The sequence below is a fragment of the Mirounga angustirostris genome, unplaced genomic scaffold, assembly GCF_029215605.1.
Source record: "Mirounga angustirostris isolate CCGP_5_RB_7025 unplaced genomic scaffold, mMirAng1.0.hap1 SCAF_13, whole genome shotgun sequence".
In the NCBI taxonomy this organism is placed as follows: domain Eukaryota; kingdom Metazoa; phylum Chordata; class Mammalia; order Carnivora; family Phocidae; genus Mirounga; species Mirounga angustirostris.
In genome coordinates, this window is record NW_026991721.1 from 94,196,882 (window position 1) to 94,224,826 (window position 27,945).

The following is a 27,945-nucleotide window of genomic DNA, read 5'->3' on the forward strand; positions in this document are numbered from 1 at the left end:
CTCCCTTTGTCACCCGCCCAATCCTCCTGGCCCCATTGTCTGAATGTCTATATGTCCTAGGATAGATCAGAAGTCTCCCCTCCACCCCCGACAGGTTCAACTTCTCTGTGTTCAGATTTCCTCAGGAAAAAAATAAATATAAAAAAAGGTAATGAGGGGGCACCTGGGTGGCTCAGATGGTTGAGCGTCTGCCTTCAGCTCGGGTCATGGTCCCAGGGTCCTGGGATTGAGCCCCGCTTCGGGCTCCCTGCTCGGTGGGGGGCCTGCTTCTCCCTCTCCTTCTCCTGCTCCCTCTGCTTGTGCTCTCTCTGTCAAATAAATAAATAAAATCTTAAAAGAAAAAAAAAGGTAATGAATTACAGGGCATCCAACCCTGTGGGTCTCTGAGAAAACATTCTGGTGAGTTCCTCTGACAAGTGTCCTCCAGTCAGAGATGGGATGGGCACAAGAATGAAGTAAATAAACCATGTTGATTAACGTTCCCCAATATGTTATGCAATAAACCTGTCTCGAAAAGTTAGCAATACAGACTTTTATGATGGTTCATGCACTTCTGACTGGAATAACGGTTGAAACTTTCTTTCTCTTTCTTTCCCCACAGGGACCTCATCCGAGAAGCACCTTGGCTTTTCACCTTTCAACAAAGCTTCTCACATTCTTTACTGATAGGGGACAAGCGCCCTCCTAGACCAAGCACACAAGATCATTAAGTAAAACAACATGCTCTTTTTTTTTTTAAGATTTTATTTATTTATTTGAGAGAGAGAGAATGAGAGGAGAGAGAGAACAGGGTCAGAGGGAGAAGCAGACTCCCTGCTGAGCAGGGTGCCCAATGTGGGACTCCATCCCTGGACTCCAGATCATGACCTGAGCTGAAGGCAGTCACTTAACCAACTGAGCCACCCAGGCACCCCATAAAACAATATGCTTAATGACAAATGTCGAGTGCATGGCTTGGGGTCAAGCGGGACATCATTGGCCAGCAGCCCCTAAATTTTTATAGATAACAGAACAGAATCCATAAAAAGAGCGCAGCTGGCAAAAGAGAAATGGATGTAAGGTAGATGACAAATTTCAGGGGGGGCCAGTGCATATATTTCTTTTTTTTTTTTTTTAAGATTTTATTTATTTATTTGACAGAGAGATAGAGAGAGAGCTCAAGTAGGCAGAGTGGCAGGCTTCCCACTGAGCGGGAAGCCCGATGCAGGGCTCGATCCCAGGCCCCTGAGATCATGACCTGAGCCAAAGGCAGATGCTTAACCGACTGAGCCACCCAGGCGCCCCCAGCACATATGTTTCTTGAAACTCACACTACTTCTTGCAGGCCCGAGTCACCAGCCCTGGGACCGGCTTTGCTTTCCAGTGCCTGGCCCTGTCCCAACCAACACTTGGGGCCCCTACCCACCGGCTCTCTGCTCAGAACTCCCCCTTCATCTGCACGCCACCCTCTGAGGTAGGGGCCATGACTCCCGTTTTGTTAACGGACAAATAGGGTCTCAGAGACGTTGAGCGGTTCCGGCTTCACCAGCTGCCTCCTTTGCTGGCAACCTCAGCTGTCTCCCACGACCACCCTCTGGGGCTATTTAGATCCAGCCTTGGTGAGAAGGTCTCCCCACAGCAAAGTTCTCAAACTTTGGCGTGCCTGTGATTTACTTGAGAAGCATGGCAGACAGGCAGTTTTGGGGTGCTCACCACCCCAGGAGTCTGATCCAGCAGCACTGCAGACTGCATCTTCTAGAAGCATCGTCGGAAGCTAAGGTGCAAGTGCTGAAGCATCATACTTTGGGTTCCTCAGAACAGAGAGCTCCCCCCAGCCGTTCGTTCTTCTGCCTCCGGTCAGATGTGCCCCCCCTCCTCCCAGGATCCTCTGATCCAGTGCTGGCACCCAGAGGCCCTCCTTCACGACTCCCGAGGCCCAGCAGGAGAGGCGAGGAGAATAAAGAGGCAACAGAGGTCCTCGGCTCCTTCCGAGTCCGCCACATGGCAGGGATGACCTTTGCAAGGCCCCGTGTGAAACGGCGGACTCCAGCTCTCTCTGCTAACCAGAGCAGGAGTGGCTGGCTCTCAGCTCTCTCCAGCAAGCGGGGCTCTGGCCATAATCCTCCAAGAGAGAGTTTACGAGTCTGCCTCTGGCATTTAAAATTAATAAACTTATCAAGGAGCAGGAGAGTGCTTTCAAAAAATGTCTTTTTTATTTTTCTCCCCAGGGTGAAGGCCACTTAGCTCACACTCCAAGTCAGCTGTCTCCCTGGGTTCTTGCGGGGTGCAGGGCGTAGCTCTACAGGATGAGCCCTGCTGCATCTTCTCACACGGCTTCCGGCTCCTCCCCTTAGGGCTTCAGGGCATAGCACCGCTGAGCCTTTCGGGACAGGATGCAGCCTCTCCCAGCTGCACTCTGGCTGCTCAGGCAAGGACCCAGCCATCCCCCAGCTATTCACCCACCCATCCACTCGGTCACCCGCTATCCTCCCAGCCAGCCAGAGCTTTCGTGTTTCGATTCATCAAACATTTATTGAGCGCCTTCAGTGTGCCAGGCATCAGGGATATGCAGATGGACAAGACACCTCCCTGCTGGGAAGGAGCCCGCATGGCAGGAAATCAGCTTCAAAGGCAACGGGAGACAATATGCCAAAGCTATGGTTGAGATTTTACAGTCTTGTCCAACTATCAAACTTCTACTCATCCATCAAGACCCAACTTAAATATGCCCAACCTACACAACTCCTGCCCATCCGCCCCACCCCAAGAGATCTTTCCCTTGTGCTCTCAAAGCACGTGGCTAGATCCCATGGCTCTCTTTCAGCCCCTGTCATTGCTGTTAGGACGTGTCTCCTCTATCCTGGGAGGGCAACAACTGGTCTTTCCTAAGTGTCTCTCTTGTGCTAAGCCCAGTGTCAGCCATAGAGCCGGTTAGAGGATTGCCAACTTTTGTGAACCTAAGAACTACTTGGGAAACTTGCTAAAAATGCTGACTTTCCAGTTCCACTCTCGTGCCCTGTGATCCAGTAGGTCTGAGCCTGGGGTCTAGGAATTTGCATTTCTCATGAGTTTCTCAGATGAATCTGACGCATGTGATCCACAGGCCACACTTGGATACAACTGGGCAGGTGCCTTGATCAAGGTTTTTTGAAGGAATGAAGAAACCAAGGAATGAAAGGTCAACCAAAAGTCTGTCATTTTAATAAGGTCTGTGGATTCACCCATGTGTACTTCCTAGTTTTTATATTATGCGTAGTTCTATAAAATGTGACTGTTGGGGGGAAGCTGGGCAAAGGGCCCATGCGACCTCCCATTTTTGTAACTTCCTATGAAACCATAACTTTTTCAAAGTAAAAAGCATTTTTAAAAAATTGTCTTGTTTTGGGGCGCCTGGGTGGCTCAGTCGGTTACGTGTCCAACTCTTGATTTCAGCTCAGGTCATGATCTCAGGGTCGTGAGATGGAGCCCCGTGGGGGGGTCTGTGCTCAGCAGGGAGTCTGCTTGAGTTTCTCTTCCTCTCCCTCTACTCCCCTCCCCCACCCTGCTCATGTTCTCTTTCTCAAAAAATAAATAAATAAATAAATAAATACGAATAAAACTCTCTTGTTTTTTCCAAGGCCTCAAGGATGTGCACTTGTAATTTGCATCAGACCACCTGTCTCCTGACATTTAACCCCACCCTCTGGTTACAATCCACAGATGTTGTCTGTTGAGCACAGTTAACTGTATACTTGATTATTATACAATTAATTCTCTATTATTAATGAAAGGCACTCCTTTGCTTAATTTCTCAATTTCCTCCAAAATAATCTCATTCAAAATATTTCCTTGTTAAGTAGGGTATACTAACACTATTTGGGGAAGTTGAGGACAACTTTTGAGATGAGATAGATACTCTGTTACAAAGCCAGGATCCAGAACCCTCCCTGTCTTTGTGTGTGTGGAGACCCCAGTGTTCTCAGACTTGGCTATACATTGAATGTGGCCAGGCAGCTTTTAACAATCTCAGTGCCCAGGCCACACCTCATTCTAATTAAAATGAGAATTTCTGGGTAGGGACCAGACATCAGTATTTTTTCAAAGCCCCCAGGTAATTCCAACCAGGGTCGTAGGCGGTAGGTGGAGGCCGGCCCGTGAGAACGTGAGGGCACCCAGAGGCCCTGCTCGGGTAGAGAGAAATTCGGAAGCTCTCTCTGACCTGCTGGCTCTAAATCCAGCTCAGCAAGAGCCACGACACTCTCCAAGGGAGGATAGGCCCCGCGGCTTCTCCTCTGCATTTTCTGACCCCTCAAAGCCAAGGCCGGGAGGCAGGCAGGACTGGTGCTAGCCGTCAATGGAGGCCTTCGTTTCGGCTGCCTGCTCTCCACAGGCTCAGGTGCCCTCTTGTCTGTGTGGCTGAGAAACTCCTTTCAGAGCAGATCCACATTTCACATAGTTCAGATGCCCCTCGGCGGCCCCCGGGGTTCCCCAGGCCTGCCTGGCTTTTACAAAGAGGCCCACGGTGTCCGTCCAGGTCAGCAACCTCTCAGGACACAGAGTCAGGGGTCCATTCTGAGGACCCTCGTGACAGAAAGAACAGAGGCTGGTGCCCAGCTCCGGGGGCAGAGCACCAGGCTGAGAGGCTGATGGGATCTACCCTGTCACAGAAGAGATGCAAGGTCCCCTTTGGGAGAATCTGCTCTCCCTCCATGATGCGGTCCTCTGTGTTCCATGAAGAGGGCATTTGTACAGGCTAGCTCGGGTTCTGTAGATCGCAGAGCAGAGTCACGGTCCTGGGAACTTGCAGCCAGCCGTGCTCCTTCTTCAGTCCCTGGGGGCTCTCCACTCCTGCTCCCACCCAGGCAGCTAGGGGAGTCTGGAGGGCCGGGAGGGGTCCTGCACCGACGGTCTGCAAAATGTCACCCAGGACAAGAGTCGTGTAGCTGCGTCTAGAGGATGTCATGTACTCAGACCGTCAGGGCCGCCCCCCTAAGCCCCATCAGAGATGGCCTAGTTAGCTAATGGGGCCTGGTTTGCTGCCAGCTAGCAAAGGCTTCTAACAAGCTCTGGTCTCCACAGACTCACCTGGAGACCGCTAAACATCTGAGCTCCAGGGACATCTCTCCTCTCTGTACCCGGGCCTGCCCACTCACTCCAGACCCCTCCTCCCTCCCACTCTCCTCTCTGGCTTGGCATTGAGTTGTAGACCAAGCTGGGAGAAAAAGGCCTCACACTGATTTCGACGCACTGAATTTTATGGCTGTTTTGAACAAAAAAAAATGTGAACTTTCCTCTGGATAAATGGGATGACCCGAACTGCGGAGGAAAGGCAGTTTGTAATCTTGAGTCTGGCTACTGTAATGGCCAAGCTTTATTTAACCTATGTGCCAGATACTGTATTTGACACATTAAATCCTCCCACCCCACCCCCAATACTGCTATTGTTTTCTCAGGCCCATTTTACAGATGGGGAATTTGAGGCCCTGGTTTTGACTTGCATCAAGAGCCTGCATGTTACGTTGGTGTGTTCTTCTGTGTCAGCGCCAGAACGCTCAGCACCAAGACCGGAGGCACGCTCTTACTGCCTGGGTGAAGGCACCAGAGCCCCTCTCCCTGGGGGATGGATACACTCCACTGAGGAGCAGAACCCCTGGAGAGGGAGACTGGGGAAGAGGAGCCTTATTGACTGTTGAGTGAAATATGACCTAGTGGACAGAGCCCCAGTTTGGAGCAGGGAGGCGAGGTTGATAGGCCCAGCCAGGCCCTTGTCTCTGAGGCCCTCCCCACTCCACCAGGACATTTTAGGAAGGGGCTAAGGTCAAAGATGAGGTGGCCCAATTTCTGTTCAAACCTGACAGAAATTTGTGGAGGGATGCAGTCTTGAGGGGATGGTGGGTCCACTTCACAAGGTGAAGCAGAGTGGAGAATCTCCCATAGAAGGGGAGAAGCTCACGAATCAGCTAAATGAATTTAAGATATGCATCTTGGGGCACCTGGGTGGCTCAGTCGTTAAGCGACTGCCTTCGGCTCAGGTCATGATCCCAGGGTCCTGGGATCGAGCCCTGCATCGGGCTCTCTGCTCAGCAGGAAGCCTGCTTCTCCCTCTCCCACTCCCCCTGCTTGTGTTCCCTCTCTTGCTGTGTCTCTCTCTGTCAAATAAAAAAAAAAAAAAATCTTTAAGATATGCATCTTATGGTCTATGGCTTTGGGCAATTGCTGCTCTTTGTTTTCCCCATAAAATAGGATAGTAACAGTACCCAGCACGTAGGGACATGGGGAGGCTGAGGTGGTTTAATGTGTGCGCAATACTCAGAACAGGGCCCGGCACACAGTCAGGACCATAGTGGCGGTAGCTAGTAGGAGTAGTATTCTCTTTTGAGGCCAGAATAATTTCCAGCAGGAGACACCGCGGCTAAATAAACGAGTTTCTTGACTGTTACACATGTAAGACCTAAGAGAATATTCTACAAAGAAAAGCAGTAGCCTCTTCTCCCCTGGCCCACTGTATGAACTGTTTTGGCTGAGGTGAAAAATGATAATAAACATGTCTGTGAGGACCTACTATGCGCCGGACACTTTTGTGGGCACCATCTCGTATAGTCCTGACCTCCAGCTGGGAAGGGCATTCCCTTTTCCAGAGAAGGAAGCCAAGGCTCAGGGAGGTTAAGTGCCTTGTCCCAGATCACAAGTGCCACCTGAGCCTCCACGGCATTGCCCAAATCCAGTGACAGAAGACGGACGGACCTTGTGAAAACGCTCACAGCCCCAAGAATCTCGCTTGGGCTCGCTCAAGCCACCAGCAAAGTGGAGATCAGAAAATCATCATGCTTTCCTCCAAGTGTCTCTCTTCTGTCACAGTAATAAATTCTCCCGACATTAGCAGGAGCCAGGGCACTGACTGACAGCTCTGGAGCGAGCCAGCGTGGACGGCGGGCGGCCTGGCATTCTGTGCGCGGAGGCCATGGGCAGGGTGATTGCCGGGCTCCCGTGAGAACAAGCGGTCCACGAGGCTTTGACTCAACACTTTGTAAATTGGTTTCATGCATGGGCTATCAATGGGGGCCTGGCTAGATAATAGGATTTTCCAACACAGTTCCTCCCCCCTCTCCTCTGCAGCCTTCCACGTCTCCATGCAGAGCGCCTGGAGGGATGTGATGTGCTTGGCAGGGTGCACCCTGGTCAGGCTCCACGGCTCTAGCGGGGGCCGTGCAGATCTAAGAGGCCATGGTTCAGAGCTGCCTCGAAGGGAGGCTTATGTGCTCCACTAGCAGGTGGTGGGGGCGAGGGTGGGTGGGCAGGGAGGTGGGGGGGACAGCGTCCTAGGCAGCCCCTGCCAGGCAGGCTAGGGGCCCTGGCATTCCCAGCCACACCTGTCCACTATGGGGGTAGGGTGCTCAGGAAGTGCCCATGGGGCCTCAGTGACTGCTCATGGCTTGACTGCATGGTCCCGCCAGCCTTGACCGTCCATGGCGACTCCCTGCCACACGCACCGAGTGTGACTCCAGATGAGGCCCATCAGAGCCCAGAAATCCAAGCAGCCCAAATGCAACCATTTCCTAGAGGCTGAGCCTAGGGAATGTGAGTTACTGGGGAAGCAGAAGAGAAGCAGGTGAGGGAACGAGGTCTGGGCTGAGATCAGCTTCAGCCTGGTCCCGCTGGAACCCCAGGAGCATGGGTTATACGGCAAAATCAGACTCACCTTGGGGCAAGGGGGCTGGTCTTTTGTACCCCTGTGTGAGTCAGTCGTAGTCTAATGGCTTAAGGCAAGGTGAGCAGCGCAGTGTGTTACTACCCTCTGGGGTCAGGTGGCTCCTATTCATCTAAGGCTCTTTCTCTAGAGAAGGGGGACAGCTGTGAGCTTTAGCAGCCGACACTCAGCTGGGGGGTGAGTGCACCAGTCCAGCCATGGGGATCTGAGCAGGGCACCAACAGCACCCCTGCACCATACCCCGGGGTTTAGAGCTAGGACACCACTCAGTCAGAACCCCATCAAGAGCCAGCCTGGTGACTCTGACTTCCAGAAAGCCAGAAGGCTAAGGAACTACCGTGCATTGCAGTGAGAAGTGTCTGCGAGAACCCAGCCATCACCCCAACACCTGTCCCTGGAACTACAGAGACGGTAGCCGTTTCCATCAAGGGTAGAACTGGGGACCTCTGCCCAGGCTCCTCGAAGCCAGGGCCAGCCCTGTCCGCTAACGGCACACGGGACACCTATCAAAGCTATTCTGAGACAACCCAAAGCCTCCTCCCTCAGAACCTCTACTACAAGTTTGCTGCTGAAATAACAAATATCCGCCTCCGATGCAGAAGAGAGATTAAATTGGGAACAATCTTAATTCTTTCTGGGAGAGGGAAGTGAGCGAGGGCTGTCAGTTCTCCAATGATACATTGTTAAGGAAATCCAGGTTTAAAGGTATTTCATAAGTTTGCCTTTGCCTGCTAATAAAGGGAGTCAGCTAACGGAATCCGATCGCCAGGCGAGATGGTAATGAGATAATGCGGTGTACTCCACAGAGACCCAGCCGGCTCCTTGAAATTCCTCTGAGAGGGTTTCTAAAGTGCCACATTGTGACGAGGAAGGGAGAGTAGGAGAGAGACAGAGAAGGGAAAAGGGGCATAATTAGCTGAGTAGATTAGGTGATTCAACAAAGATCATAGAGTCTCAGCAGGCTGAAAAGCTGTGGTATTTATCAACAGACCTCGAGGATGCTTCTTGGTCTCCAGGCCTTTCTGTTTTCTCAGCGAGACAAGTGAGCTCAGTGCTATCTTCCTGGAATATCCAGAGACTGAAGGCCTTATCATAAACAAATGAGCAGATTTGCCTGGGGTCCTCATGGGATGGCTAGCAGTGGGGCTCAGCTATGTCTCCCCGAAAGCCCGCAGGTTTGGGGAAAGAGGGTATGCTGCAAGGACCCCTGGCCTCGGACGGCAGTCACCCCAGTGGGCGTCCAGTCTGGTTATCAACTGTGCACTGGGTGCTGGGGCGGGGTGGGCTGTGATGGGGCTTGGGTTCCACTCTGATGTTGTTTAGCTGGTGTCCTCCTTGTTCCAGGGTTGAATCGTGACCCAGGCTCCGGGGCAGGTTAGTTCTGTGTGTGCACCTGGGTGCAAATGACCAACCTATTTATCAAACCAGAAAAGAGGACCCATCCACGTGCCAAAAAAATGTAATTCAAGGCTCAAGGCAATAAAATAAACTTCAAAATGCCTACTCACAATTTGAGGTAGCTCTGCTCTCTTGCTCACCTTCATAGGCAGAGGCAATGTTTTTGTCCTAAAGGGCTGGGGGAAATTGATGAAGGCTATGAAAACTCTTGCCAGAAAAAGTACAGACATACACATGCACCCAAGCTGTGGTGCACTTTCAGGGGTTCCTGACCATGCACCCCAGGTCTCAAAACTCTGAAGAAGAGGGCATGTTGAGGGGAGGACCTGCTCTGTTGGGCTGATCTGTGTATACTGCACGGAGGAAGATGCAGCCTCCAGACAGATGGCAGGAGGCCATCCAGAAGCTGGTCAGTCCCTGAGACAGGCAGGCTCTGGAGTGGGCTCTGGTTTTTATTTCCTGTGCTCCCCTGGTTGTGATTTCAGGCCTCTGGGTCTCTGGGTGGAAGAGAAGCCAGTGGTCAGCAGGGTAGAGGCCAGGAACCGTGGCCCTCGGATCCCTGTGGTGCCCCCACAGCTGCCTCTTATCTGGTGGGATCTTGGTCACCTCCACTGTGTTCTCCAAGTGGCCCAGCAGATGATCTCCTGGAAGGAGAGGGTCTTTTGTTCTGGCTCTGGAAGGCAGCAAAGGGGGGCAATCAGGAAGATTGTGTGCCTGCAACAGACATGCTGGAGGGCAGAGAAGCCCGAGGGCCCGAGCAGCCACACCGGAGGGGAAACGGAAGGAGCTGGGGCTCTGGGGCCTGGAAGGAGGGACGGGGACGTGGCTGGGCTTTGTGAAGGAACGCCGGGTTGTTCCCTGGGGGCGACTACTGGCTTCCTGCCGCAGAACCAGAGGGGCTCAGAGCTGACTCTAGTCATAAGTTTAGATACCAGCCGTTAGCTCTGCCGTCCAAATGGGGTTTCTTTCCCTCAGTGATCACTGATGTATCGTGTCCCCGTAATTGTGTATTGTATTTTGGTGGTGGTGCATCCAGAGGAGATTGGAAACCCAGATCGAACCCTTCCTCCCTGGCAGGGCATCCATCACACATTCTGAGGGGCCTGGGTGAAGTGAGGGAAGCAAGCAGGAAGTCAGGGGGTGCTTATAGGCAGCCAGAAAAATGTGGGAATTTTGTCTGATCTCAGAACCCTCCACGGCCAGTATGTTCTGCTGACAGCACGCACTCCGGCGTCCGGGCCCCGCACAAGGAGAACGGGGCATTGCGAAGGGGGCCCTGAGATCACGGGCACCGGGCCCATGCACTCACGCATTCACTGACTAGCATTTTTGGATCACCCCTACATGCAGACACTGTTCTAGGCCGTAGCGACATGGCAGTGAACAGGACAGACCATCCCCGCGGAGCGGGCATTCTAAAGGAGGCTCTCGGGCACAAATTCCTGGCTATGTCCCTCACCACCCAGACCTCCCCAGCCACCCTTCCTTGCAGGGCAGTAGGGCAGGCCCCTCCTCAAAAATGATCCAGGAACAGCTTCGGGGCCTCCAAGCACCCCTCTGCCTCCGCTCTCCTTGAGCTGAGAAGTCAAGGTGTGTCTCCTTCCTCTTGCCACCTCACCGCATGCCAGGCCCGGCTCTGGCAGGGTTCTCTGAGCGACCTAGGGCAAACCACTTCCCTTCTCTGCTCCTCGGTATTCTCAGTTATAAAATGAGGCTACTGACACCAGATCCAGTTGCATCCCTGGGGTTTTATTAGGATAACGGAAACCACAGAAAGTCCGGATGGGGAAGAGACTTCAGGAATCATTGAGCCCAATGCCTTCATTTCATAGAAGAAGAAACTGAGGTCCAGAGTGGTACCTAATAAGAAAGTGTCAGAGAAAGCTCGTGCTGAATGGAAAACACCGTAGATACACGAGGGATTGTTATATTGTCGTTGTTATGTTTCCTTTGAACGCACCAACTGGTCTCCCGTGGCCCGAGCAGGGAGGGGAGGCGGGAGTCAAGACTCATTCCTTGCAGGTCCCTGAGTCCTTCATTTGCCCTCAAAGACCTCATTGGCCCTGAGCCTCATGTGGCTCCCCCTGCTGTGGTTGCCCAGCCCCACTAAGAGGATGGAAGCTGTTTATTGCTTTTTTGCATGGTGGGGGAGGCTGGAGTTATAGGCTAATTAAACCACCGACAGATTCCTCAGCAGTTGGCGGGGACCATAAGTGCTGTTAAAACAGGAAAAGGCCAGAGATGACAGATGGAGCTTTTTCAAGATTATGTCACCGTCACCCTCAAACACAGCTTCCACTCCACCCCTCAGCTTCGGGGCCATGCCCCGTGGGGTGATTGCTCTGCATCAGGGAAGCCTATAGGCAACTAGGGGGGAAAATGCAAAAACAAAAGACAAAAGGAGAACGGGCTCAACCCAAATACAATGGCAAATAACGGCAACCTGATCCACACCGTGATCTCCCTGGAAGGTTATAAAGATGCACAAGATGGTTCTCAATGGAAGAATAAGGAAGTCCTTCCCAAAGTCTAACTGAAATCCCTTCTGCTGCCAAGACACCAAAGAGATGGGGGAAGGAAAACAGTGCACATGCCAAGGGAGAGGTGAGCTGGGGAAGGGCTCCTTCGGAATGATCGGTGACCTCTCTGGAGCAGGCCTTTGAGATTCAGAATGGCTGTTCTTTTTCAAGATCCCCAATCTACAGAAGGTATTCTCAACTGTACCTCCTTCCTATCACCTCTTCCAGGAAGTTGACCTAGATGAGATTAAACCAAACCTTGACTTAACTTTGGTTTCCATGCTGCTCACAGTCAATGAGCTGGAGGGAGGAGGAAGAGAAAGGCAATAAATGATCTCATCACTTAAAATAACCTGCAGAGAAAGTCGTCATCTGGTTATGGAGTCCGCCAAGTTGGATTCGAGTCTCCTCTCTGCCTCTTGAACAGTTCACTTAACTTTCTCTGGGCTTCTGGTTCCTCCGCTATAGTAAATACTGCTAAATATTCCTGCCTTGTGGGGGTGTTGTGAAGCTCAAGAGAGATCATGCATTTAAAACACCAAAGTGCTTGGCAGAAGTGAACTGTGGTAATTCAACTACTCATCGGAGAATGTGAGCTCCAAGAGGAGTTGAACCTTCCTTACCCTGAACAACCTCTCCTTCCCTCGTTAAGGAATTCCTTGTCGCCTTGAGAATCAGAATGGTCACCCTGAAGTCTAGCCTGACTCCTACCTGCTGCAAGGTCCCTGAAGGTACAGATCCCAAAGAGTGATTGCAAGATGGGGGGAGGGTGGCTGGTATTCAAGGGAGGGCTGGCTCCCACCTTCCTCTGGCTGGAAAGTTGCTATACATCCAGCCAGGCTATTTATCTCCTTCCCCGCCGCCCATGATCCTCAAAACCTACAAGGTCACTTGGCCCAGCTGGGGTTCCTGCTCAAGCAGTGATGTGATGCAATCTGACAGCCCTGTCTCCCGCTGCCAGGCTGGGGCATGGACGGAGGCTGCCAGGCTGCAGCTCGGGGCAGGGAGGGCTGGGGATGGGCAGCTGTGTCTCAGCCCACTGGTGGCCTGGGGGAGGCCAGTGGGACCGAGGAGCTGTTAATTGCTACGAGATGGCAGCAGAGCAGGTTTGCAGGAAGTTGCCTCCACCCTCCCCCGTCCCCACCTGCCTCCTTCACCTTGCACCTCCAGCCCTGAAAGCAACTACAGAGTCGGCCTGACTGCAGGACCCAGGTGAGGAGGAGGAGGGGACCCGAGCTCCTCTCACGCTGCCCTGGAAGTGGTCCTCTCTCTTCTGTGGTGCTTACACCACGATGCAGAGCCCGGGTCTCCCCCCTGCAGCCCCATCCTCCATGTCCTGCCTTTCGACCATCCCTTTCAGCTCTCCCAGAAGAGAAGAGGGTCATTTGGAGAGCCTCTGCTTTGTGCCAAGGGCTGTCTCTGGCACTTATGTTACCTTGGGGAGTCCTTAGAGCCATAATGTCAGTCGCGGACCCCAGGGGGGCGGTGGCACACTCAATCTCCATCCCATGAAGTTGACAACTATTTACAGAGGTGCAGGCAGGATTAAGGAAACTAACCAAGGCCAGTGCAGCATCCCTAGACTGGCAACAGCAGGGTCCCTCACCTCCCCTGGGCCTGAAGGGATGACAAAAGGAGAATTTACTGGCGCAGGGAGAGAGTAACTTTCAGGGCGGTGGGGAGGGGGCTGCCTGATAGGAGCTGTGGCCGTTAGTCAAGGGACACAGCCGGCTTGTGGGGATCCTGCAAGGAGGGAGTCAGGGGAATAAATCCGAGACCTTACTGTTCTGTCCTCCAAAATTGTGTCGGTGCCACCTGCAAGAGAGCAATCTGGGGCCAAGGCGAAAGGAAGCTCATTGACTCTGTGCAAGTGGGCGAGCCTGGGGGTGGGGTGGGCCAGAGCAGGATGAGGAAGGGCGGAGAGGGGCCCCGAGAGGCCAACGGCAGGTGGTCCGCACACACAAGATAGGAACATCCTGGTTTACAAGCGCCCAGAGTCAACAACTGATTACAAAGCCGGAACTCCACCTGTGCTCTCTCGAATGGCTTGTCTAATGTCTTATCTCTAAGAAAGTAGGACAGCAGGTAAGGGAGGATGGGTCACAGAGTCTTCTCATCTCACCTGATCCATGCCTCCAGCTCCAGACAGCTCCCCAGCCCCTGATACCCTGGGAGTCCCTCAGGTCTACACGAGGTACAGATTCAACCCCAACACAACCATCAACTGGCTTCTGACCTTGAGAAATCCCTGAGGCTCTCTGGGCTTCAGCTTTCACATCTGTGAGGGGGAAAGAAAGAAAGAAAGAAAGAAAGAAAGAAAGAAAGAAAGAAAGAAAGAAAGAAAGAAAGAAAGAAAGAAAGAAAGAAAGAAAGAAAGAAAGAAAGAAAGAAAGAAAGAAAGAAAGAAAGAAAGAAAGAAAGAAAGAAAGAAAGAAAGGAAGGAAGAAAGAAAGAAAGAAAGAGAAAGGAAGAAAGAAAGAAAGAAAGAGAAAGAAAGAAAGGAAGAAAAGGAAAAGAAAAGCATCATCTATGATTCTGTCCTCTTTTCCATTGCAAATATTTTTCAAGGATAAAAGTGAGATATACATGTAAAATTCTCTGGCATTAGAGTCAACCCACAAATGCAAAAGAAAAAATAGTTCTTTACTTCAAGAAATGTTCGTGAGACATCCTATTATGTGCAGGCATTATTCCTGGTGCTGGAGATACAGCAGCAAACAAAACAGGCAAGTCTCTGCCTTCATGGAGATGACATCCTATTTGGGGGAGACAGACAATGAACGAACAAATGAATATATAGTATGTCAAATGGAGGTAAGTGCTATGGGGCAAAAAGAAGCAGGATAAGGCATGTAGGGAGTGCGGAAGTGAGAGTTGCGATGATCTGTAAGGTGGTTGTGGAAATCCTCAGGATAAGGAATCATTTGAACACAGGCCTGAAGGAAATAAGGAAGAAAGACATATGGTGATCCAGGGAAAGGAAGCAGCAGGTGCAAAAGCCCTGGGACTGAAGCACACCCGGCATAATGGAGAAAAAACATGGAGGCCAGCATGGATAGAAGAGTGACCAGGATGGAGGGGTTGGGGAGCACCATGCTGTGTCATAGACTGAAGGGCAGCAAGAGTGGAAGCTGGGAGGATGGTTAGACGCTATTGCAATAATCTACATGAGATAAGAGTTTGGGCTGGCTGGAGGCAATGGGGATCAGTCAGGTCCTGGGAAAACCAAAGGGTTTGTTGATGGATTAGATGTGAAGTATGAAAGACAAAGAGAAGTTAAGATTGATTCCAACGTTTTTGGCCTGAGCAACCAGAGGATGGTGTTGCCATTTCCAGTTGGGAAGGGTTGTGGGTGGAGCATCTTTCAGAGGGGAAATTAGGGATTCTGCTCTGGATATGTTAAGTGTATACGAATGCTAGTTATATGAGTCTGGAAATGGGCAAGACTGGGCCCAAGTTATACATCTGGGAGCTGCCAGCATATAGATGGTACTAAAGCCACGGGTCTGGGGGAGATCACCTGGGAGTAGGTGTGGAGGGAGAAGGGAGGCAGACCAAAGCTTGAGCCCCGGAGCATGCTGGGTTAGGGTCCAGCCGAAGGGACTGAGAAGCAGTGTCCGGCGACGTATTCGAAACAGATAAGGAGAGCGCAACAAGCAAGAAGGAAAAACTAAGGACTCATCTCACTTTTGAATTTTGCTGCCCCAATCCAAAATAAAATATTAGTAAATCAAATTGAGCAATGCATAAAGAATTATACCTCGTAAGCAATTTGGGTTTATCCTACTAATAAAGGCTGATTCAACATCATAAAATGTGTTAATATACTTCACTGCATGATAAAGGAAAATTCTATGTGGTTGTCTCAGTATGCACCAAGAAAGCATTTGATAAAATTCTATACATTTTCCTCATTAAAAAAAAAAAGGCTCAACAATGCAGGAAGAAAATTAAGCTTAATTCCAGAACTTCCAAAAAACATTAGAAGCATCTCCATTCTGCCTGGAAACAATACACGGATGCCCGTTTTGTTCAAACAAGATTCCGGAGGTTGCATTGAGGGAAGAAAAAGAAGGACGGAGAACAAATAAAAGAAGGATGAATGAGGAAAATGTTATTTTCAGATAATATGATTATCTTCCTAGGAAATCCAAAAGAATGAAATGATACACTGTTAGATAATAAGATTCCAGCATGATGGTCAAGTATCAGAACAAACACCAAAACCCAAAGCTTCCCTCCATGCCACCACTTAAAAAAACAGATATGCAAAATAGAAACCCAAAGCAAACAACAACAACAAATTCCTCTAAGGTCCCAAGGAATGAACCCAGTGAGATATGAATAAGGCTTTTATGGAAAAACTATAAACTCTGCTGAGGATCACAGAAGAGGATCTACAGAAATGGAGAGGCATCTCATGTTCCTGGCTAGGGAGTCTCAGCCTTGGGTAAATGATGATTCTCCAAATTCAAAGCCACTTCTGGTCAAAATCCCAACCGAATTCTACAGAATTTGATCAACTTAATTTAAATTCATCTGGAAGAGAAGAACAAGAATAGCCAGGCAGTTGTTGAAAAAGAAGTACGAGCAAGAGGGATCTACCCTGGCAGTATGAAAGATAGTATAATTACATCAGCCACAGTCCTGAGAACGACAAGATGTCAGCCCGAGAACGGACAGATAATACAGAGTTCGTGCACGTACAGGTGTATATGATGGCACGATAGCATTTCTAACCAATGATGGGGGGATGGACTAATGGGTCACAGGTGGCACTGGGACAATTGCTCATTGTATCAACTGATTGCCTGTTGTCCTTAACAGAGATCTTGACTCAACTAGTCTTCCACAATAAGGAAACATATTGCTTGCATAAGGAAGCCCAGAGGTAGATGAGGTGGTGGCAAGGCCTCAAGGTTGGCCCAACCCAGTGGCTCTGACTCCATTCTCGAGGCTTCGTTCATAGCCGTGCCCATCTCTGCAAGTGGTCTCATCCTCAGGCTGGCTTCTCTCATGGTTAGCAAAAGAGCTATAGTAGCTCCTGGATCCATAGCTACAAACCATGATATCCAAAGGAAGAAAGGGTTTGTTGGGTTTTGTTTTTTTCCTCTCCGAGTGCCTTTTTTTTTTCCCTCCCAGTGCTATCTTTGAGAAGTGAGCACAGTATTTCACCCAGGTGCACTCTGTGAACTTCCCCTCACCTTAACCGTGTCATACTGATAATCCCGAAAGAAACACCATGACCAAGACGGCGCCATCCTGATGTTTAGGCAAGGTATATGGGATTACCCCTAAACTCAAGAGGCCTAGCCCCAAAGCCCAGGGGATAGATGGGGATGGGGTGAATGCCTAAATGAAAATCTAGAGAAAGTGGAAATAAACACTAGGTGGGCCACCAATAATGACCATGGAAGCTATCGATTTGGAAAAAATAGAGCCCACTTTCCACCATAACAAAATAATAAATTTCAAGTTGACTAAGCTTCATAAGCAAGGGGAACACTATGCAAATATTAGAAGAAAATTCAAAAAAATATATAACCTTGGAGTAGCAAAGACCTTCTTAGGGAAGACACAATAAAACCAAAACCATAAAAGAAAAAAATTGATAAATTGACTGTGTCAAAACTAATTGTTTCTGTCTGACAAAAAAAAAAACTATAAACAAAGTTAAAAGGTAATTGACAGACTGGGAGAAATATGTGAAACGTGCATAACAGATGTGAATTAATATCCAGGATGTATGAAGAGCTTCCACAAAAATGGTAAGAATAAGCAAAAAATAGAAACAAGTAATTCAGAGAAGAGGAAAGATAAATAAGCAGTGAACACATGAAAAATGTTTAATAGAAATCAGGGAAATTCAAATCAAATCAAATCAAATATTTTATTTTGGCAAAAAAGTATAACATTAATAATATCTAGTGTTCAAGAGGGTGTGGGGAAATGGGAAGTCTGAAACACTGCTGTTGGGAGTGTAAATTGGCAAAGAGTATTCAAATTAAATATGCGCTTACCTTTCTACCAAGAATTTTACTTCTGGGTGTCTCCCCTAGAGAATTCCTCAGTTATATGTATGGAAGAGCATGGACAAAGATGTCCTTTGTTATGTTGTTTCTTTGTTGTTGTTACGTTATTTCTAACAGTGGGAAAACACGTGACCCAAATGTCCAAGAGAGGAAGATAGTCAAACAATATACACACGTATACATATATGTAAAGTATACATATATATCTATGTAATGTAATATTATTTAGCTGTTTAAAAATGAGGTAGTTCTATAGGCAGTGAAATTGAAATCTCTCCAAGTCATATGGTTAAGCAAAAAAGTGCGAAGAGTGAATTGTAAGCCGTAATACCACATTTTACCATTTATGTAAAAAACAAAGACCCAATGTTTCTAGTTGTGCCTAGAGAGAGAGGCACCTGTCTGTAAGGATGAACACCAATCCCCCAGTTGTCACTAGCGAAGACCTGGGAGTGGGGGGTGGGGGTAGAAGGGGCACTTAGGCTGTATCCGCACTGCGTGGACTTTTAAATGTAACTACATATATCACTGCATAATTTAAAAGAAATGTGAGCCTTTCATTGTTCCTCCCTGCATTTGCTGAGGGCATGCTATGTGCACATCCCTGCTCACCCACTCTTATTCTACCCTCCTCAGATGAAGGAAGGACAGGTTTCCAGCCTCTCTGTACTGGGGCTCCTGGGGAGCCGGGGGCAAGCTGTGAATGCCAAGAAGCTCCGAAGGGCCGGGCAGGTTAGTTGCAAAGCACATGGGCTTTGTAGCCAGAAAGCTTTGAAGTCCAAATTGCACCTGGCACTTCCAGCTAGCCCTGCAACTGAAGTCAAAGCACTCTCTGCGCCTCAGTGTTTCTGTCTGGAAAGACAGCTAACTAATGTAAACACCTGCCTCACAGGGCTCCGGGGAAGAGCAAACGGACGTGGAGACTATTGGACATTAAAAAATACTTCTAAGTGTGAAAATACGAGTCTAACTCCACGTTTAGGGGTTGTCGGTTCTTTCCAAACACCTGTTGTCTCCTGTCCATTAGCAAGAGGAACAGAGCTGGGTCTTAAGTCCCTCCCCTTGCCTTCTCATTCTGTATCAGTGCTCATTAGAGCTGGACCCTGGAGGGCAGGAGCCCCTGGTTAATCTCTGTGAGTAAGTCTGTTTCTGGATTCTCATCCACACATCTGTTAGCAAGCGCTAAGACTGCCCCGCCTCCAGGCGGCCAACAGTTCCCCTGGCCCCCAGCCTGCTAGGGGCTGAGTTGGTCTTTCCTCTCTCAATCTTTTATTAGCATGGGGTGGGTTTCGTAGAAGCCAGCTGTGAAAGGTCTTCCCAACCAAACCCAAAAGAGCAGATGTTTAGTAACGCTTTGCCCCCCACTCCTCCTTGGATCCACGCCTTCATTCACACCTGCTCCTAGGGGAGGAGCCAACTACCCAGAGGCCTACCCCCTCCACTCCTGGTCCTGCTGGGAAGGTGGACAGAGAGGGAGAGAGAGAAAAATCACTTCTGGCCTCTTCCAATCTATGGGCCAGCCTGGTCACCATCCGTTGTCTCTCAAGATGCAGCTGGGGATGGAGATGAGGAAGCAGTGTCCTGCCCAGATTGTCTCCCACTGTTCTGTGCTCCATTTATTAGCCTGTCTCTCTCCTCCAAAAGACATGTCAATCACCAGTGAGCCCCATGCTCTTCTCTCTCTGCCTGGGACCACGCAAAACAGGAAGCCAGAGAATACTGAGCACAGAGCCCCTCCGTTTTCTCCATCCCTCCTCCCCTGCCTGCTCCCCAAGAGGCACACAAAACACACAGCCAACAGTGTGTGTAAACAAGCATGCACACATCCCCAGGCCTCCCCTGCACAGTCAGCTGTTCTAAAGTCTTGCTCTCTGGCCCCGGCCTTTGGCCAGGAGGGCATCTTTACTTTAAAGACACCCAAGAAAAAAGATTCTATCGCCTCTACTTTTCCTTTTGGACCTGGCTCAAGCATCATAGCCTCTACGAAGCCCACCAGAGCCCCTTCTCTCCTTCCCCGCAGTGTACCTCCACTTGTACCCCAAAAGGCATCAATTCTAGAAATTACTTCACCGTTTTCATTTTTTGGCATATACCTATCTACCCCACCACATTGTGCCGTCTGTGTCTAAACCCTCTGGACTTAATAGTGTTGGCACACATTAGACATTCATCGATGGGGGATGGATGGACGGACAGACAGATGGAAGGAAATCCTCCCCAGAGCATCTTCCCCTGCTTTTAAGAGGCAATATAACAAAACCCCCTCCTCCTTCTCACTTCCTCAATATTCCTATCTCTGTTGGTCTATATAGTCATATATAACAGAGTATCTTCATAGATATTATAGAACTTGATAGACCAGTGGTTTTCTCCTTTTGGGAAAGCCCAAGCCTCTTTGAGGGTCAAAAGAAAATGGAAAACTTCAGAAAAATGTTAAAATGAACAATTTTCTCAATGACAGGCTTGCAGGCCCTCCCAAAGAGCACTGATGGAGAACCCTAGGCAGCCATGCACCCAGGTCCAAAATCCTATCTTGGTGGTACAGACAGAGACCGATACTTTTATCCCTGCATATATGACCTTGGACTCATCAAATGGTGGCACATGGGTGGGCATCTGGCCTTTGTTGACTCTCATAGGCTGAAGATCATATTTGAGAAACTCACTTCATTTTTCTCCAAAGCATATACTCATTGCTGAGAAAGCCAGTGGATAGGGGCTCTGAATTTTGTATTGACACAAACAAGTCTCTACTTTGGGCTAAACTATTCTGTGTTAAAACCAGTGTGTCCAGTGGAATTTAGGATTCTCTGGACAGTATCCCCCAGAGGAAGCCCTGGGCTGGTTCAGGGCAGCCCCAGAACACGGCAGACGTAGCTTTCCTGTATGCACCTGGGCCAGAATGGCGGGAACGCGGTGTCCGCTCTTCTTTGCCTCAGCGAGAGCTCTGGCCAGACTCAGTGAATTTCAAGTTCAGAGTCAGAGGGCCTCATCAACTGAATCCACCAGCACAATCTGCAGCTGGAGGCCTGGTGGCAGGAGGCAGGAGGGGCTCGGCCCTTCTCAGCTACAAAAAAGCAATGAGGTTGAACTTTATATTTATTGATCACAGCTTCTCTAGACCTTTACTATCATTTAACTCTCACTTCTAATCAAATCCCCTTTATCTCTTTTTGCCAACTTCACTGCCCAAAATCGTTTTTTTTTCCTCACCCTTTAAACACATTTCCATTTCGCTGCCCAGCCAGAGCCCTCTCCGTGTTTATTTTCCTATCCCTATTCAAGAGTGTCCTCATCATGGGGAAGAATTAAAGGAAGGGGTGGTCTGGAAGGGGTTAAACTGACCCAGTAAATAAATACTGCAAATTCTCTATTTCTGGAGCCACGCGTATAACCTGAAAACTACGGTTAATTCAAAGATAATTTCTATTGGGTTTTGACTGAGTTGGGGGTCTTTCCATATGTCAATGGATTGTCCAGATTGGCTGAGCATTGAAACTAAAAATTGCAATGAACATTGGGGATTAAAAAAATAAATAAAATAATAAAGGCACTACTCAGAGGCTAATCTCCCAACAGTCCTTTCTTTGCCCTTATTTGGACCCACTTCATGCTGAGAAGGAACCCCAGGCAAAGAATCATGTAAAGGAACAGCCTAAATGAACGTGCCCTTGCTCCCTCTAAACTCTCGTGGTGCCTGACTTATCCTCTAATGAGGTTAAAAATGTGCCATGTCTTGATTAGGAAGAACATCTTGAAGACCCCCTTCCCTCTCTTGCAGAACTCCGCGGTAGGCCGGATCAGGCCGGCTATCGGGTGCTTGCCGGCCGGAAGACCTAGCATACACCTCCAGGAGTTGCTGCGAGCGCTCTCCCTGACCGCTGCCCCTCTGGGGAGCGTGCTCCTGGGCCTCCCCCAGCACTCAGGCAGATCACGGTACCATCCGTCTGCCGGGGGAGCTGCATTTGCCAGGGTGCAAGCAGAAAGCAGCTTCATTCTGTCATTGTGTTACAGCACCTTCAAGCACATTCTTCCCTGACCACTGGAGGACCTCTTAGAAAAACCTCATAGCTTCTGGAGTGACTCTCCGTTTAAAAAACAAAAAAAAAAAAGGCGAAGTGGTTCTAACATCAGCCTCTAGTTCCTATCCTGCCTGCAACCCCCATCCCCCAGCTTGCCCTGCGCTCGTTGGAAACCCAGAGTGGGCACAGGGATGGACGGTTTTATCACTATGTTCTCGTTCTACTCTTCCTCCACTCGGATCTGTTGTTGGGACCCCCCACCCCCCACCAAGGTCAGATAGGGTGGAGATGGGGCAGTGGGGGAGGGGGAAGGCCAGGGCAGGTCTTACTTGACTTGTAGGATGGTAATACGGCCTCCATACCCTCTGGACATGGCAGATTCCAAATGCCAAGTCTTTCCCTTGTCAGGGGCTCATGTGTGTTCTCTCACCTGTGGTTCCCTCGATGTGCTGACACCTCCTCTCCTGGGGGCTTATGACCCCCCGCCTCCTCCAGTCCTGCAGCCAAGGGCATAGCCCAGCCTCTGGTGCCGGCGCGAAGCCTTCAAAGTTCCCTGCATCCATCTGCAAGGCGGGCACCAGCCCAGAGGAAGGAGGTTCTCTTGGTGCCCTTTCCAGACTCTAGGAGGACTGCAGTTTGAGGTCACTGTGTCCCTCTCTGCCCAGCATCTGCACGCCCGGGCCAGCCACATCCTTTCACCTTTAGACCTTCTCAGGTCTTAGCCAAGCTCTTCAGGGGCTCCCTTCGTGTCCCCTCATTTGGGGAGGTGGGAGGGAAGCAGCCCCCTCCCCTCTCCCATGGGGGGAGGTGGGATACAGTCCACTGACAGCTCCCTCCAGAGAAAGCCTCCCAGTAGCCTCACTGATCTCTCTGCGTCTTATTTTTATATCCTTGAGGTGGATGAGAAGCTAAAGGTCACACAGCCAGAAGCGAAGGTCACATACCCTGTGTGGTGGGGTGGGCGCAGGGACAGCCTGAGTTCTCAGCTTCGGAGCCTCGGCCACATCCTGCTTCCCAGGCACCCCAGTCGGCTTGACTATTCACCCCAAGTGTGTGAAGACCAAACTTCTTGGGGCCACTCATTCATTCACCCACAAACATGCCCTAACAAAACACCATACACTGAATAGCTTGAGCAACAGAAATTTCTCATCGTTCTGAAGGCCAGGAAGTCCAAGACAAAGGTGTCAACAAGGTAGTTTCGTTCTGAGGTCTCTTCTCTGGCTTGTAGGCGGCTGCCATTTTGCTGTGTGCTCAGATAATGGTGGGGGGTTATCCCACATGGGGGTCCATCTAACCCTATTATCTCCCCCAAACTTCACCTCCAAATACCATCACATGGGCAGTTTAGGGCTCCAACATAGGAGTTTGGGGGACGCAAACCTTCAGTCCCTGACATTTGTCAGCACTTCCCTGGGTGCTGAGCATAACATCATCAACAGCATGAGGCTTGCTCGCTTTCTCCCACTCTTGGAGGAAAGACCGATGTCCAGGTAAAGAGCGGCAGAGCAGAATGGGACATGCAAAGCAATGGCACAGAGGAGGGGTTGATGGAGGGAGCTTCCAGAAAGTCCATGCCCCTAAGAGGGGCTGCAGAGATGTGGGGGGCCCCCAGTGGCCAGACCACATGGGTGGCGTCCGGCAGGCCTGTAGAGACCATTCACCCAGCCTTCTTCTTTATGGAGGGGGGTGCCCTTGAATGGCTGCTTCTTGGGAGGAACGTGTGCCTGGGTGATGTGGACATCCTGATACCAAACCAGGATAGGCTTTCACTGGCGCTAACTCAACACTCTCCACGTGGCTGAACTGGGCCGGTGCTTTCCCAATAATTCTAGAAATCGGGAACCTGACTTCCATCGTGCAGGTAAATAAATGGAGGTTGAAATACAGAAGTGGGTCTCTGCATCCCAGGAGCAAACACACTTCCAGCCCAGGAGAAGGCTGCCTGCTCTTTGGGGGAGCAAATCCCTCAACTTCAGCTCCCAGTTCCTGCAAGGTTTGTCACCAAGAGGTTTCCACCCACTCCCAGCTTTTTCCTCGAAATGCCATAAAGGAAAGTTTGTCTAACTCCGGGTTCTTTGCATTCTGTTTAGAGACACAGATAAAAATGTGTTCATTATCCCATCTGCGGCCGCTCAAATGAAAGAAAAGTGTTTCTGTATTAGGCGAGGCAATCCACCCAAACCTTTTTACTTCTATTAAAAAAGCATGAAGGCAATTTACCAGGATGCGCCTGTCATCGTTTGAAAAGCAGAAAGGCCTCTTTTATCTTCCGATTTATTTACAGGTGCAGCCTAGTGACAGAGGCAAGTGTTTTTCCAGCGCAGTGACTTGGAGGGAACTTGGGAGGAAAAGCTGCTCTCAGATGCTCCCTTGTCCCTAAAGATGAGTGTGGCACTGCCCCCGAATCACACAGTCCTGAAGCAAGTCCCCACCTGCTGAGGCCACCGGCAGACACACTCCCTCAGTTGGTCCTACCCCTGCCAAGGCACCAGCTAGGTCTCTGCGGGTTTCCCTCCACCCCAGGTGGAGAGGGGAGAGCAATGTGGGCGCTCCTAGTAGGAAGTGGGCTCAGAGAGGAGGAGGGGGACATCCCGAAGGATTTTGTGTTTCCAAGAATCTGCTTGGTACAAAATGGGGCCAAAGAGTAGTGCTGACATCATCACCTTTTTGGGAAATTTTAGCTGTAGACCTTGAGTTTCTCTGGGGTGACTTCTGTGTTGTCCTCGCTGGAGATATCTTTTGACGTTTTCTTTTCTTTTTTTTTTTAATTTTTTTTTAAATTTTTCTATTTATTTGACAGAGAGAGACAGCGAGAGAGGGAACACAAGCAGGGGGAGTGGGAGAGGGAGAAGCAGGCTTCCCGCTGAGCAGGGAGTCCGATGTAGGGCTCGATCCCAGGACCCTGGGATCATGACCTGAGCCGAAGGCAGAGGCTTAACGACTGAGCCGCCCAGGCGCCCCTCTTTTGACGTTTTCAAGGAAACCTTCTCCAAGGGGCCCTCTGGGCACCGTTTCAACTCCTCTTGCTGTAGACACTGAGAAAACACGAAGGAAGAACGGGGCCCAAGAGAGGGGTAACAGTGCTCCGTGTATACATGGTACTTCCAGGCCAGGTTCAAATCAGACATCAGATGTGGCCACAAAAGACCTTTTCTCTCGCGATCAACAACTTTTACTGGGTCCCTGCCCTAGCTGCCGGGCTCAGCATTCAGGGCTCGAGATACAAATGCAGGCAAGGTGCAACCCTGCTCGGTCTTGGGGGTGGGGAGTGGCGGGGAGAGACAGGCAAGAAAGGAAATCATCCAAACAGGAGGCAGAGCAAAGTAAGTAGCAAGGAGAGGTGTCTGAAAGGTGTTGTACGAGCACAGTGAAAGAATGAATTCGGGGTGCCTGGGTGGCTCAGTTGGTTAAGCGTCTGCCTTCGGCTCAGGTCATGATCCCAGGGTCCTGGGATCGAGCCCCGCATCGGGCTCCTGACTCAGCGGGGAGTCTGCTTCTTCCTCTCCCTCTGCCTCTCCCACTGCTCATGTGCTCTCTCTCTCTCTCTGTATCTCTGTGTCTGAAATGAATAAATAAAATCTTTTAAAAATTAATTAATTAATTAATTAATTTTAAAAAAAAGAATGAATTCATTCTGAGTTGGGACTTGGGGAAGGTGGGATTTCCCCCCGGAAGGCAGCATTTTCTTTGGTCTCCAGGAATGAAGGGTTTTCAGAACACACCTGAGGTGGCGGCGGCGGGTGGGCGGGGGGGTGCGGGGGCTGCGGGGGGGAGTGGCAGCTCTGAGTGTTCCCTCTGCCCTGCTCTGGACAGAAGAGCGCAGCTGGGACACAGTCACACCTCCCGCCAAGGGCACCCTGTCATCCTCAGGGGCTTCCGCCGGCTCTGGCCCTCATTGCCATGGTGCCGGTATCTGGTCCCAGCGACCTGGCTGGTTGCCATGCACACCTCTGCAGGAAGCACTCGGGACTCGGGGACTCCGCGTGCTGGGAGCCACAACTGGGCTGAAACCTTCAGAGCTTCAGGCTGAAATCAACAGTGCAAGAGGGGCATTGCAGTGGATGCTGAGTCCAAATTACTCCCTGAGAAGCACTGAGGGAAGCACTGGGATCCACATCGTCCACCCTAATTGAGGGCCAATACGGATTTTGGATTTTTCTATGAAGGACCGTATAGTCCATACCCCTTAGTGTGCTTTCACTGCCTTTTACAATCTTGACACCTGCCTGACCACCTCCCCCAGCATGACACCCACTCCACCCCTCTCTGTATCCCATGCTCCAACTTCAAGGAAGTGCTTCTCCTTCTCCCTCTGCCTGCACTCTCCTGGGGACCTCCTAGGGTGGCATGCTCCTCCATTAGCACTTCGCCCTCTTGGAGGCACCTTTGCCCTTGTTTGACCTTCAAGGCAGAGATGCGTGTTCCTACTCTCCAGATGGAGAGACGGGGGGAGCGGGGGGGAGCACAGAGAAGACGGGCGTTCTCTCCTGTCTCCTAATTCTGAGCCCAGAGCCCCATCCTCCCTGCTGTGGTTCCGACCTTTTAACTTCCCAGGATCTCTTTTATTGTCTTTCCTTCCACAGACCCCAGGGACTCCTATGATGTCATCCCCAGCCAATCATAGCTCCCAAGGAGCATGAGATAACCACTGTTAGCGCACGGAGTTGACACAATCCCAGCTAAAAGCAGAGAAAGCCGATGTTTTAGGTAAGCCTTATGGCCCGAGTGCAGGTAACAGTATGATTTCTGTTGGGCTATTTGAGACATTGACAGAAGCTCTCAGAACCTTTTATTATGACTTTCCCTGGGGGTCCAAAGACCTTAGGTTGGGAAATACTGTGCAATTTTTACAGCAACCACAATTTCCAGGAGAAAAATCAGGACCTATGGTGTGACAACTATGAATCCATGTAAGGCATGATAAGACAGGCTGTTTGAACTCAGTACTGTTTCCAAAAATCTGGGTTAGGTTGCCATTCATTCACTCACACATTCGCTCACTTATTAAGTGCCTACCGTGTGCTAGGTGCCGGGGGCATAGTGAAGACTAGGAACACAGCTCCTGCCTTCACAGAGCTGCCAGCTCATTTACACAGAATGACCCCGAATAGTGTGGAACGGAAGAAAGCGTCAAAGTCTGGGAGGATTTGAAAGCCTGTCTGGAGAAGGAGACATCTGAGTTTAGTTTTGGAAGATAAACAATAATTTGCCATGGGTAAGAACAGAAGATTAAGAGGAAAGAGCATGAATAAATAAAGGTTAAGGGTATGAAATTGCAACTCATGGGAGCTACAAACAGTGTCTTAGAATTATAAAGATGGAGGCAGAGATGGAGATGGAGATGGAGGTGGGGAGGGGTGAGGCTCCAGGCCAGGAAGGAGCCAGGCAAGGAAAGATCCTGCACTCCGCCCCCATACCAGCACTCCCCGGCCCCACCCATACGCCCCACCTCCGCTAATCCACAAAAAACAGTCTTAGACAATGCACGTTCCAGGCAATTGCTCCTGACCTTGAACATTCTGTGCTCTTCTTCCTCCACCTCCGGGATTCCTCTGGATACTCATCAATCCCTCTACTCTCTCATCATGGCATAAAGCGGGACAGGAAGCACTCTTGCCCTCATGCAGTTTTTAGTCTAAGAGGCAAACATCGATCTAATAATCAAATGCATAAATGTAGATCACAAATATCAAATGCAATATCCATGTGATTTTTTTTAAATTACAGATATGAAATGTAAATAGCGAATGTCAATTAGAAGCCGTGCTATGAAGGGGAGCTACGTGCTTGGTGCCGTAGAAGCTTGTAACAGAGAGACTAACTGCTCAGAGAGGTGGGAAAGATTTTGCAGAAGTACTAAAAACTGAACTGAGAACCACAGATAAGGATTAATGCTGCCCTTGCTCTTGGCCTCTTGGATGTTGATAACCTATTTGAACCTCCTTTCTTCGGGTTTGGACTTGGCTTCCTACTTGGCCCCAGGCTTGGCTGGACCCCCTGACTTTTCCAACTTGCCCAGCCTGGGCTGAGAGGGCCCCTCCCAGGGTAGACTCTGGCCTTAGGGCAAAGGGGAGCCATGAGAGGGCTTTCCACAGGGAAAAGATTTTTCCACACCTCCAGCCCTAAGTCCTCTCTCAACTCCACACTTGCCAATCCAAGTACCTGCACCCCATCCTTGGTTGGGTTAAGACCTCCCAAATCTAACTTGGCCAGATAAAGTCTCCAAAAGGAGGGAGCTCTTAATAGCATCAAATGCCATGGAGAGTAAAGGGATGATAAGGGCTGAGAAGGGCCCATTGATACGC